The 13,760-nt window shown below is 33.3% G+C and overlaps 1 long non-coding RNA gene across 4 annotated transcripts; it reads right to left on the bottom strand.

Annotated features, from left to right (window-relative positions):
• Nucleotides 1-1,498: 1,498 nt before the first annotated feature.
• Nucleotides 1,499-12,525, bottom strand: LOC129923962 (uncharacterized). 4 transcript variants are annotated; one of them, XR_008775934.1, is made up of 7 exons: nucleotides 12,424-12,502; nucleotides 8,405-8,525; nucleotides 7,262-7,335; nucleotides 6,947-7,037; nucleotides 4,606-4,671; nucleotides 3,301-4,265; nucleotides 1,499-1,821 (listed from the first exon to the last, which is right to left on the bottom strand). It is a non-coding gene; the product is annotated as an uncharacterized LOC129923962 (long non-coding RNA). The 4 variants fall into 4 exon arrangements; XR_008775935.1 differs by having other exon boundaries at nucleotides 1,505-3,364; nucleotides 4,169-4,265; XR_008775932.1 differs by having other exon boundaries at nucleotides 1,504-4,265.
• Nucleotides 12,526-13,760: the final 1,235 nt, after the last annotated feature.

The following is a 13,760-nucleotide window of genomic DNA, read 5'->3' as shown; positions in this document are numbered from 1 at the left end:
CAAATATCACGAGCACAGTTAAGGAAGATTTTGATTTTTAACCCCCCTCCAAAATTTACGATAAATCCTCTCTTCAATATAAAAAAAGAAAATTACACACTCAAAATTCTATGAGCGTAGCCAAAGGGGTTTTGAGTTAACCCCCACCCCCTCTTCAGTAGTGTTTGAAGCTAAAAAATACCACTTCAATACCCGGTATAAAAAAAAAACGCAAATTATGCACTCAAATTGTTATGAGCGTAGCTAAATGGGTTTTGACTCAGTTTTGAATTTAAACCCCCTTCAGTGGGGTTTGAAGCTAAAAATACTTCTTCAATATGATAAGAAAAGCAAATTATGCACTTAAAATGTTATGAGCGTAGCTAAATGGGTTTTGACTCAATTTTGAGTTTAAACCCCCCATCAGCGGGGTTTGAATGTAAAAATACCTCTTTAATATTAAAAACAAAGCCACTCATACATTTAACATGTTATGAGTGTATTCCAAGGGGTTTTGAGTTTTTACTCCCCTCCAGTGGAGTTTGAAGTTAAAAAATACATCTTCAATGTAAGAAAAAAGCAAATTATGCACTCAGAATGCTATGAGCGTTGCCAAAAGGAGTTTTAAGTTTAAATCCCTCTCCTACAGATGGCTTTTTTTAAAGTTTAAAACCCCTCCAGATGGTTTTGAGTTTAAAATCCCCCTACAGAGCGTTTTGAGGTGGTGTGTTTGTGGGGGGGGGGGGAGTTTAGGTGTGGTGAATGTGATGTACATATGCAGGTGTGCGTATGGGGGGTTAGGTGTGGTGCATGTGTTGTACATATGCAAGTGTGCATGTGGGGGGTTAGGTGTGGTAGGGAGGTTAGGTGTGGTGCATGTGTTGCACATATGCAGGTTTGCGTGTGGGGGGTAGGTGTTAGTCACAGAGATCTACAGCATCTAATAACAGCAATTCTTCAATTGCTTGATTGCGTTTCAAATATTTTCCTTATTGTTATCTATTTCAGCATATTCTTTTTGTGCTTTTCCTTTTGCTGCCCTTGTTTTACTGTTGTTCACGCCTGCTTTCTTCTTTCCTTGATCATCTGAAGAGTTTCTGATGAAATCTACTCCTTGTTGGTGTATGACTTAGGACCCAGTACTTCTTGGCATGTTTCTTTCACTTTCTGCCACGTCTGTTCTACTGTCTCCTCTTCTAGCAGCTCTTCTAGAAGCTGGAACTTGATTTGTACATATTTTGAATATTATTTGAATATAAAATGTTTGTATTTATTATCAAAAATTGTTATTGTTCAACGATGGTTGATCACTTATTTACAGTTCGGTTATTATGTAACTTGGCTTGATGTTGTTCTTTAATTAATACATTGGTCTTCCAAGGCCAGTAAAACCCACTTTAACAAATTACTTTTTAAACTATAAATTTATAGATATGCAATGATGTAATACAGTTTTTATTATGTATCAAATACAATGTAAACATTTTAAATATAATTTACAACTATTTATTAATATTTGAAAGATCAGTTTATTTTAAACAATCCTAAATGAATACATATTTCTTGCTTAGTAAAGAGTGACATGTTGGATGTTAATTTTTTAAATAAAATCTTTCAATTTCGTTTTGTGTTTGTACCAAAATATTAGTGTATATGTCTTTTTATACAACTTCTTTAACTATTTACATATCCAAAATAATTAAATGCCAAACAACTTATGGATTATTTTATCAATTTAATAAATTTAAAATAAACTGACACTTTGTATACAATTTCAAAACAATCAAACATGAAGAGTAGCTCGAATTCACATTTTTTTTGTTCTTTTGTTTTCATTGTGGCCTGAGGAAAACAAAATAAATGATATCAAATCTTATTACAAAATGGAGAGAGTTAGACTGTAGAATGCATTTCATTTATTCTTTATAAAACTTTATTGGGAAGATTGCTGGCATACTCCAGACTAAAAAGAGCTTAGCTGTTTCACCTTCAAATGAGTTTTTATGGTATCCAGTGTCTGACTGTATTAGAACAAGCTTAGCCTCAATTAATCAGGTCAACATTTTTTTCACTAAATGTGTTATTAACAAACATTTTTTTTTCACATAATTTGAATTTCTGTAGAAAAATAACAGAAGGCATATTTACTCAGACCCCTGAGTCAACCCAACTCTAATGGGTACATGACATACACTATTGAAGTAAAAGCAGTTGGTCATTGTGTTGGCCACATGACACCCTCCTTAATTGTTAGCAAAAGAAACAAATGAGCTTTACATCATCTACCCTCATAGATCACAAGGTCTGAAAGGGGTACCATTTTTTAAAAATATTTACAAGGAACCATCTATTTTAAAATAAGCACTTTTTTTTACATAAATACATATAACTCAATAAGTGATAAACTAACAATCATTTAAATTTATCATGATAGTCAGTCTCATTTTTTTTAAGCAGAAGAAAGATCAAACTTTACAGCAGTCAACAAGTCAAATACAGTATCCTTAAATTTCCAGTTCTTATAATTAGTTTCATACATTATCAATACAAAATTACTGTGAAAAACAATTATTAGGACATTATGTATTAATCAGAACATTAAGTAAATAACTGCTTTCACACATGTATTCAGTCAGTCAGCTAAGATTGTTGCCCAGGGTGTGGCACAACAAGCAATACATGAGCTGGGTAGATTTTTAGGCATTTGAATATAGTTGTCAAATCACCTTTTAAGCTTCTGACAATTCTAAAGAATATGGTTGTCAATTCAACTTATTAACTAAAATACAACCTATGTCTGTCTTGTTTGTAATTTGTCATATAACAAAATAAGACTGACATAAAAGACAATATACAAAGGTCCAATAACTTAAAACAGCATTAAACAAAATTAACTGTTAAAAAAAAACAAATACATAAATTATCAATATAAAATTTACTTTACAAATCCTTTTGTTAAGTAACTGTTTTCACTCATGTATTCAGCCAACCAACCAAGACTGTTGCCAGGGTGTGGCACGAGGAGCCATAGATGAGCTAGGTAGATGGGAACTTTAGGCTTTTGGCTATTCTAAAGTAGAATTTTGCTGACAAATAACCTTTTCAACTACCTTACACCCCATGTCAATATACAGTCTGTCTCCTTAAATGTTGTAGAAATCAGGTCCATATGCAACAAGTCCCTACATATGTATATTGCCAGGTAGAATGAGTCTAAAAATAATTGTATTGTCAAGTCAACATGCAGAATGTTGCAATGTTTTTATTTTGTCATATTGCTTGAAGAAACATTCAATAAAAGTCTAATGACTTAAACTTCACCTCAATTACAATGGCAAGGAGGCATGTTTAGTTCTGGAAATACATTTCGTCCATGTTGTTTGATCTGTATCAGAAGAGACTAATTATTCTTCTGAAAATCTCAAAGAATTAAAATTATTTTTCTAGATATTTGAACAATACAAAACACAATCAGTTGCTATGTGAGTGTATAGTAAGGTAAGCATGCAGTAAGTAACAGGGGAAATGTATTGACTGGTCACATGCAGTATGTCACAGTTACTATGTATTGTCAGGTTAACATGTTGTAAGTTGAGGAAGCATGTGTATAGTCAAAGACTTTCAGAAATACAGAAATAAACAAATAAGACTATTTGCAAAGTTCCAGTTATTTAAAACCATCTTCACATTTACCCTAACATCTCAGTGATAAATTGAGTTTGAAAGGCCATGAATATTTCCTCGAAGTTATTTTCACCTTTATTAGAAAAGACTTTTTATTCTTTAATAAAAAAATATTTAATAGAACTTAAACAAATATTGATTTAGATTACTTTTTAAAATTAAAAATAAAAGATAACTAAGAAACTAACTTGTTTCACATTCCAAACTAGATGGACTTTAAATGAGAAGACCTTCTCAAATAAATACTCGATTAAAGGAAGAAAAAAAATACTTTCAAACTCAAAGAATTAGAATTACTGTCTTAGAGATTGATACTAAATAGCTAAATACATAACAGAACTACATTAAAGCCAGTAAAAAACAACTACTTCAATGACTGTCAAACAAGATGAACAACAGTATGTCAGACATTACAAACAAAACTTTCAAGGTTACTTTGGACACATCCAAAAACAACAATTACAAAACAAGACTGACATAAAATACAATAACTTAAACTAATAACTTAAAACAGCCTTAATTCCAATGTCCCAATGCCATGTTGAGTTCTCTATGCACATCTTCATCCATGTACTTTACATGACTTCATGTAGGAACATCATCTGAAATAAATACTTTCAAACTTATTCACAATATCCCAGTGACATGTTTACTTTTGGTAGTACCATTTTCCTCTATGTTATTTAACCTCTACCAGAAAAGGCAAATTATTGTTTAAAAATTTTCTAATGCTTTTATTGCAAGTTAATATTAAAGTTTTTAAAATTTCTTACATAAAAAAATGTATGCACCACACCTAACCCCCACATGCACTACACCTAACCCCCACACACACCACACCTACCCCCCCACACCACACCTAACCCCCACACGCACCACACCTAACCCCCACATGTACCACACCTAAACCCCACATGCACCACACCTAACCCTCATACGCACCTGCACATGTACCCACCACTGATCTCCATTTCAACAGGTCTCCCAGGTATCCACATATTGATGAAACTACAAAAAAATCAAACAAAGCATTAGGATTTATTAAAAGAAATTTCTATAAATCAAATAAGAACATAAAACTAAAATGTTATTTAACCTTGGTTAGGCCAATAATAGAATATGCATCCTCCGTTTGGGACCCCTCAACTCAAGAAAACATTAAGAAACTGGAACAGACACAAAATAGAGCAGTGAGATTCATAACAAACGAATATTCACATTTGACTAGAGTAACACCTTTAGTAAAATCACTAAATTTAGAAAGCCTTCAGGACAGAAGGCTCAAAAGTAAAGTAGCAATCATACATAAAACACTGAACCATAATCTTCAAATACAAAAACAAAATTTAATAAAATACTCTGAAAGACACAAAGATAAAGGCACATTCCTCGTCCCATATGCTAGGACAAATTTGTACAAATACTCCTTCTTCCCTAGTGCTATTAGAGCATGGAATGGGTTGCCTGAGCTAGCCAGGAAAACCAGTGACTTGGCTGAATTTAAGTCATTGGTTAATATGCATGACTAAATGCATGCTGCGTAGGACGTAATCATCTTCTTTTTTGAAGTAACGTCTGTATTATATAAGATAAGATATTACTCTAGACTAGAACCCCTAACTATATATACTGCCAATTATTTCAGATGTTGAGGTGGTATTAATTTTGCTCATATTTCATTCAGTTTTCTTTTTTGATAGAATAATTTCTTTTTGCTATAAGTGTGTGTTTGTCTTTTATTTATTTATTATTTTTATTTTTAGATTATTAATTAATGTTTATCTGACATGTCATTACTAAAAAATTCAAAATAACTTTTCAAACAGTCAGAGCTATAGTAAAAGTCAACCTTATAAAGACTGATAAATAATTTACAGGGCATAAGATTACAAACTGTACACAGACAGTTAATACATTTCTTGCTTACAATTTTTGTTTCTCTATCTTATTATTTTTTAAATAACAAGCTGAGTGGTAAAGCAATAGGCTTCCAAACTGGGAAAGTAAAAGCAATTGGTCATTGGTCACATGAAACCTGTTAAATGTCAAACATAGAAACAGATGACCTTTACATCATCTGCCATGTAGATTGCTAGGACTGAAAGAGATATCTTAATTTTAAAAAATCTCTATCACTGTGTGTTACAGCCATCATTTTTAAGGTTCTCATATCTCCTATCAGTATAAGTGAAACTTGATTAAATTTTAAAAATGAAATTAAAATTAATAGCTATTCTCTTCTTTGTTTGAACTGATTTCTTTTTTACTAAGATTAAGTGTATGCTGTAGACACCAGGTTTAAATGCAAGAAAATGTTAGTTGCTTAAAGGGAAACTCTGATGGTTTTTCAAATTTTCAAATATGAGTTATTGATATATTTAAATTCTGAATAAAAATTTGTTATAAATGCTTATAAACATTTATAATTAATAAATTATTCAGTAAATTCTAGACATCTCAAAAAAATACAGGGTTCTTTGAGATTTTGTTTTTAGCTTAGGCAAACTTAGGCACTTCCCTCAACAATACTGAAAGGGAAACTAGTTTTAACCAATCATATATCGCTTCATTCTTATAGTAGCAGTTAGGCTGTTAGGCTTAGTGACGGCCTAGTCCAGAGCTAGATGGTACAGTTATATATATAGATAGATCTAAAAGCATTAGGATAACCAACTCAAGAAAAAAAGTAACATTTCATCTAAGCCTCTCCCTGTCCCTAAAAAAAAAAGATCAGGTGTCTGATTCTAACAAACTGGTCAGTGTAAGGCTGGTCTAGACTACGTGTAGTCAGTCAAATAGAGTTTGTTTTGTATTGAGTAGTAAGGCAAGAAAATACACACTGCCGTGGTTAGTCAAGCATGTAAATCTACTTTTAACATGCATTTTTTTCTTTGCTTACAAGATCTAGATCTAATTGTATAGACGAAGATATATTTCTTTTACAAGAATGAAAACTTTACTGTATGGTTTTCCGTTATACAGAAAGTCAATAGATGAAATTAATAGGTTTGTGTGATGTCACATAGAAACCCGGTAAAAGTCTGACCATTTTGGATGCGCAGGAAACTTTTGACGGAAAAACATTCATTACTAAGTTATTATTGCAAATAAAAATTGAAAAAATAATATTTTCATTATCTGTAAATCCAAACACATATTATATCAACACATATCAAAAATTGTCAAAACCATCTGAGTTTTCCTTTATTTAATGATGAATTCACATTAAAAAGATATGCAAATTCTGTTTTTAAAGTATGACATATATAACAGATTTTGCTACCTGGACACTTTGCCCATCCTGCCTCCTGACATTTTGTGTATATCATTCTGTTCATGAACTGACCCACAGGGTGGAGTCTGTACAAATCTTTCTGAAATAGAAACAATTTAACTTCATTAACTACTATAATATTTCAAACTCAAATTAGATGATATTCAATATCTGGCAAAGAAGTATTAAGATGTTTTTATGCAACAATGCAGGTCAATCTATAAAGTACAAGTTCATATAATCAACAAGGTTGAAAATTGAAATAAAACTAGGGCCCTATAGCCTATATATACAAAAAAATTACAGAAGCAAACAATAACACACCCAGTGCACCAGTGCCCACTAAAAAAGGTGCTCCATCAAAGTCATGGATTGTTTTCTCTGACATCTGCTACTGACTGCAACATAGAAAGTTATGGCATTCTTTAAACATTTCAGTAAAAATTGCAAAGGTCAAAGTGAAACAGTATAAAAGGAATGGAAACAAAGCATGTGGTACATTTTACAACTGTCTACAAGGAAAATGAATTACTTCCTTTCATTGTCAAAGGGGGGGCATGGTTTCCTTGTGATAAAGTGCTTGACTTCAGGCGTGGAATGGATGTCATATTCAGCCCTAGCATTATCATTATCGCCGCGATTTGGAAGCAGATGCCAAGCAGATGTGCAAGATGTGGGGACAGTTGAAGAGACTAGCCCAGAACAGAGATACCTGGAGGAAGCTGGTTGGTGCGTGACCTCTGCGCCGGTTGGTGGCCTATGCCCCAGAAGGGACCACACACACGCATAGGTGAGATGAGATGATTATCATATGATCCAGGAACCGGTCCACAAATAACATGTGATATGATGTGCATCTATTGGTACCTGACCTCACAATAAAGTTATATAATGCAAAAAAAAACAACACTTTAATATAAAAACAAAAGTGGAATTCTGTATTGATGTGTATTTATATTTGTAGGTATATTAAAAATCTTAATGTGTACCACAAAAATGTACAGTACACTCACCTTTATTATTTTGAACTGAATATTTTATTACAGGCTTAGTATAGCATACACTTTAAAATTGAGCAACTAAAAGTTTCTTCTACTGTATACAATAACTTATCTATATTCAAAATATATGAGGATACCTCAAGAGCTAACTACTTGATGACAGATTATTTTTGATTGTGATCAAATTAATTTCTAGTAGAACATCTTTATCAACAGTCTTCAATATGAATACTTGAAAGTATTCTTGTTTCATGATGCTATTTAGCCTATTCTTTACACATTTCAATGCACTAAAACATTTTTATTAGTTACTTGTGTGCATCTCAGAGTAAGCACTAACTCAAAAGCCAAGCTGATGAATGTGAGGTGTGAGTGGTAAAGCCTTTGGCTGTATATGTTTGAATCTCAGTGAAGACTGGGATTTTGAGCTTTGTGAGACTAGGTTACTTTAAAGTCTAATGGGTACCTGATATTAGCTGGGGAAAGTAAAGGTGGTAAGTCGTTGTGCTGACCACATCAAAACCTTGTAAAGCTTAGGTAATAGAAACAGATAAGCTTTATATCATTTTCCATATAGACTGCAAGGTCTGAAAAGAAAGGGGGTGGGGAGCTGATGATTACAAAATATACTCCTTCTTCCCCAGTGCTACTACAGCATGGAATGGGTTGCTCAAATCAGCCAGGAAAAAATGATTTAGCAGTTTTAAGTATCTGATTAAACTGTATATGACTAGATTGAAACATGGATATGTGTAGGACGTACTGGTAAATCTCTCTCTCTCTCTCTCTTGAAGTAACATCTGTAATTCTTTTCTGGATAAAATTTGGACAACAGAGTAATATCCAGTGCTGACAAGATCCAAATTAAATATAGCCCTCACAACTATCTCCAAGTATATTAAATTATGGAAAACGGAAATAAACAAAGAAAAGTCAGTTTATTCAATCTTTAAACACAGCAACAAAACAGCAAAAAGAGACTACAATAGACTCAAAGCCAATAAAAAAAATAAAAAATTTAACGTATCTAGGTTTGAAATTAGACCAAAGACTGTCTCTAAAATACTTTATGTCAGATTCAAGCGAAAAGGCATCACAAAGCCTTAACGTAGTAAAACACCTAGCAGGAAGATGCTGGGGAACCGAAAAGAAAACCTTAAGACAGTTATACATTGGATACATCAGATCTGTTATGGATAAGCACCTCAACCAGCCCAAGAGAGTTGACAACACTAAGTGTGATAATCCATCAGATGATGTCAGAATTAAATATCATTATCACATTACAGTGGATCCATGGACACATTGGCATCATGGAAAATGAAAAGGCTGATAAACTATCAAATGCGGGATCATCTATGGAACAACCAGATAGACCTGTTAACTACCTCACCCTAAGATCAATGTTAGTCAACAATCACAAAGAGGAGTGGCTCAACCAAAGGGCATCAGGAAACACAGGCAGAGCTATGTACAAAGAAATGACCAAGCCAAACACTGCATCCACCCTTATGAAACAATAAACTCTTTGAATGCCCCTTCCTAACCCCCCTTATGAAGACCCTACTACCACAACAGCCCAACATAACCAACACTCTGTATGGCAGTGCTGAACAACTGATGAGAATATTTTTACTTGGCACAGTCTGCAAAAGAGCTCACAGCTCAGCAGCAAAAAATATTAAAATTAGTTTATAACTCATTTTGTTTTCTTAAAATAATAAATGTAAATAAAAGACTCATGATGCAGTTTATGAAAGTAAAAGATAACAAGTAATCCATAATTACTGAATAATGCTCTGCTGAGCATAGACATTATTTAAAAGATAAATAGTTACAGTGTAATGAAATGATCATTATAGTTCGTAAAAGCATTTTATCATGGTCACAAAGAGTAACTGCAGCTAAGTGGGCCCACACTGCCCACAGCCAATTACGCCTTCAGATTAACATAATATTAGCTTCAGCAATAGCCCATAACATTAATTTTCTAAAAAAAAGGACAAATTATTTGTAACATTGTTTCGTAAAACTATAGCAGTCATTCTCCCTACATTGCTCTATGCCTCAGAAACATGGACAGTGTACAGTAAACATGCAAAGACACTAAACCACTACCACATGACATGTCTGAGAAAAATACTAAATGTCAAATGGCAAGACAAAATACCAGATACAGAAGTCCTTCGAAGAGCGTGTCTGCAAAGCATCCACACAATCCTGATGCAGTCCCAGCTGCGATGGGCAGGTCATGTCTACAGAATGGAAGACCACCGCATCCCAAAACGACTCTTGTATGGCCAACTAAGCGAAGGAAAGCACTCGCAAGGTGGGCAAAGAAAGCGCTTCAGGGACACCCTCAAAGCTTCTATGAAGGCGTTCAGCATAGACCCTGGCACCTGGGAGACAGAGGCACATGACAGAGCATCATGGCGTTGCGCTGTGAAAACTGGCACACAGGTTGCTGAGGAAAAAAGAACAACACAGGCAGAAGAAAAACGCCAGAAAAGAAAAGCAAGACAAACGACACTAGCTCCAGCTGGAATAACCTGCCCAGTGTGCGGCCGAACATTCCAGGCTCACATAGGTCTCACCAGCCACATGAGGAGGCATAAAACCCCAGTGCAAAGCCCTCAGCCCCCTGGATGACAAAGTGGTCATCAGCGAACCATGATGGACGAACTATATATATAAAAAAAAAAATTAATTTAATTTAAAAAACAAATCTAGATTATAGATCTAAATAATTTTTTTTTACTTTTATAATTAAAGGCTAAGTTATGCTTAGTAAGAAGTCATTGATGATGGAAATTCTTAAAATAATTATAATAATTTATATAGCACTGTCACATTTGATATTTAATGAAAGATTTATATTAGATTTATATTTATGTTTTAAATAATGTGTCATGATAAATTCATATATTATTCGCGTTTTTGAGAATGTACTAGGACGAAGCAAGAGCTTTTCACATTAAGTAAGTGCCTCTCTAACCATTCTGCATTCTCTTATCTTTTAATGGAGTGGGTTGCCTGAGTCAGCCAGGAAATCAATAACTTAGCACAGATCAACATGCATGACTAGATTGACACATGAAATGAGTAGGACGTAACTATTTTATTTTTAATATAATAATAATACCAAAAAGTTTCAAACTCATTAAGGCTGCTATTATATTGTTTATAGAATACATAATAATAATGCTTGTCTTCGAGTCTGAAGATTTATGAGGAATGCAGTATTTCCCATGACTACGCTGCCCCAGCTGTGACTTACATATTTTCAGACTACATACATGTATAAATAAAATACATTATGTAATCCTACGTAAACATGCATTCAGTTTTCGATGCGTTATCAAACTTTTACACCTATAATAATGGGCCTAGCCGGGAGGGGGGCAGGGTTCAAACCATTACTTGCCTCAGACCTCATTGCCTGAAAGAGAAACTTTACTTATTGCTCCAGTGCAGCCAACTTAAGAAAACTACAGTCACCAAATTTCATGAGCGTGCTAAAAGGGGTTTTGAGGTTACCCACCCTCTCCAATGCAAAAACTAAAGCAAAACTATAGTTACTATTTTTTACCAGTCGCTGGACTCTATTAATTAAATGCAGTGAATGGCAGATTTTAGAAAAAAAATTTTTTTTTAGTGGATGAGTAGCAGGCTAATTGCACTTTAGATACCTCACAAAATGCTTTTTTTAAAGCTTAAAAAAACAGAAATAATGCTTGGATCGGGACCCCGCTGGGGGAGCTTACAGCACTCCCCCAGACTTCCTAACTGTCATTGCTTGTGAGTATTGTCTTTCCACTAATTAAAGGAAGAGAGTATTGTAGGGTAGAAAAAATGTTTGAAAGAATGAAAGGTCAAAATGTAATTAAAATTAATTACATACACACACAAACAGGGGGTAAAAAACTCCCACCCCACACACACAGAAAAAATCGCCCATGATATGACATGCCAGTTTATATGGTAATGCCAGGGCCGATTTTGATAACCAGTCCGCCCCTGGTATTAGATCTACTATTAGATCTAGAGTCTAGTCTCTACGACTCTAGTTTTACTAAGTTTAACTAAGTTTAAAGTTACAAAGTCATACCAATTACTTCAATTAGTGAATTACCCTAGATTCTAGATCTAGTAGAGTAAATAGTCTAGTTATACTCATAGGTCTATCAGTAACCGATCTATCTTATCTTATATAATACAGAGTATTATACAGACGTTACTTTAAAAAAAAAGAAGATGATTACGTCCTAGATCTACACACTAATATAATACACGTCGTGTAGATCTATATAATATTATAAACCAATGAAAATGACTTAAATTCTGCCAAGTCACTGGTTTTCTTGGCTAGCTCAGGCAACCCATTCCATGTTCTAATAGCACTAGGGAAGAAGGAGTATTTAGAGTCTATAGATCTAGTAGATGATAAACTATTCTATATCTAGATTAGATCTATATATATGTTACTATGACTATGTAGATCCCAGTTCCCAGATTGAGATTCCAAAAAAGTTTTCATTGTTTACAAGTGTTACTAGACAATATCCCAATTATTAATTGGTTTTTTATTCTCTCCCATCTTTATTATAATTAATAAAAAGCAAGTAGATCTAAAACTTCGTTGGCACTTAACAAATGGTTTTAAATGTGTCTAAAATGATTTTTTTAAAATTATCAATAAGAGACATGGGCAGGCTAAAGGCTAAATAAATATCTAGCTAAATGTAAATGTAATTATAGATCTAGATAATATTGCGAAATTGAAATAATGCATGTACTAAAATAAACACAAGAGGTATGCTCTTCCACGTCGAAAGTTTAATAAAAAATCACGTGAAAATCCTGAGTTCTGTTCACAAAAGGCTAAGAAGGCTATACGCAAGAAACATTTTATCAAGCTTAGCTCTAGAAATCTAGATCAATATTTCAAGTCTCATCCTTGTTAATCTATTTAATTACTTTAAGTATATAAATCTGCACTACTTTATATAATTATAATGTAAATGTAACGTTGTTCAATTCAATTAAGTACCCAATCATAATTTCATTGTGATGATTGATTCATTGTCATTCAATGATTTAGTGTTCATTCTATCATAAATCATATCATTATTATCCTTGGATTTGGAATGGATGACACCGATGACAGGAATATCATATCATAATATATGATATTGATGATGAATTATTGAATAATATAATAATAATTAAATAGATCTAGATCTAGAATATGATCATCATGACAAAAGAAGTTAGCACTCTCACACTTCATTAAACTTCATATCGTTGACGATAGTATTAGTCCAGATGATCATGATATCTAACCAACATTACAATGATCAATAAGTTGAGCGCAACATCTGGTGATGTAACATGAAATTCAACTAATTTATAGATCTAGATCTATATGATGCTAGATCTATCAAGATTTGACCTAACGAATTCTAGACTTAGGTATAGATATCTAGACTATAATACTATATCTATATAGATATATCTAGATCTATATACCTTCAATTCTTGTCAACTAAACTAAAGTAGTAAAAGATCTAAATCTAAAATCCCTGCAGTTTGTTACATTTTGTAGAAGAAAAAGGTATTCATAAAATAACGCAAAGATAAACCATAGCATGTATTATTAGTGATGATTGACCAGATCTAGAGTCTAAATTGGATAGAGGGCCTACATCTGGTGAAGACTGGGATTTTTACTTTCAGGATCTTTAGGGCACATATGAGTCCAACCAGCTATAATAGGTACCTGGTACTAGTTTGGAAAAAGTAAAGGCGATTGGTAGTTGTGC

The sequence above is a fragment of the Biomphalaria glabrata genome, chromosome 18, assembly GCF_947242115.1.
Source record: "Biomphalaria glabrata chromosome 18, xgBioGlab47.1, whole genome shotgun sequence".
Classification (NCBI taxonomy): domain Eukaryota; kingdom Metazoa; phylum Mollusca; class Gastropoda; family Planorbidae; genus Biomphalaria; species Biomphalaria glabrata.
Note: the sequence above shows the minus strand (reverse complement) of the source record. Positions and strands in the feature narration are given on the sequence as shown.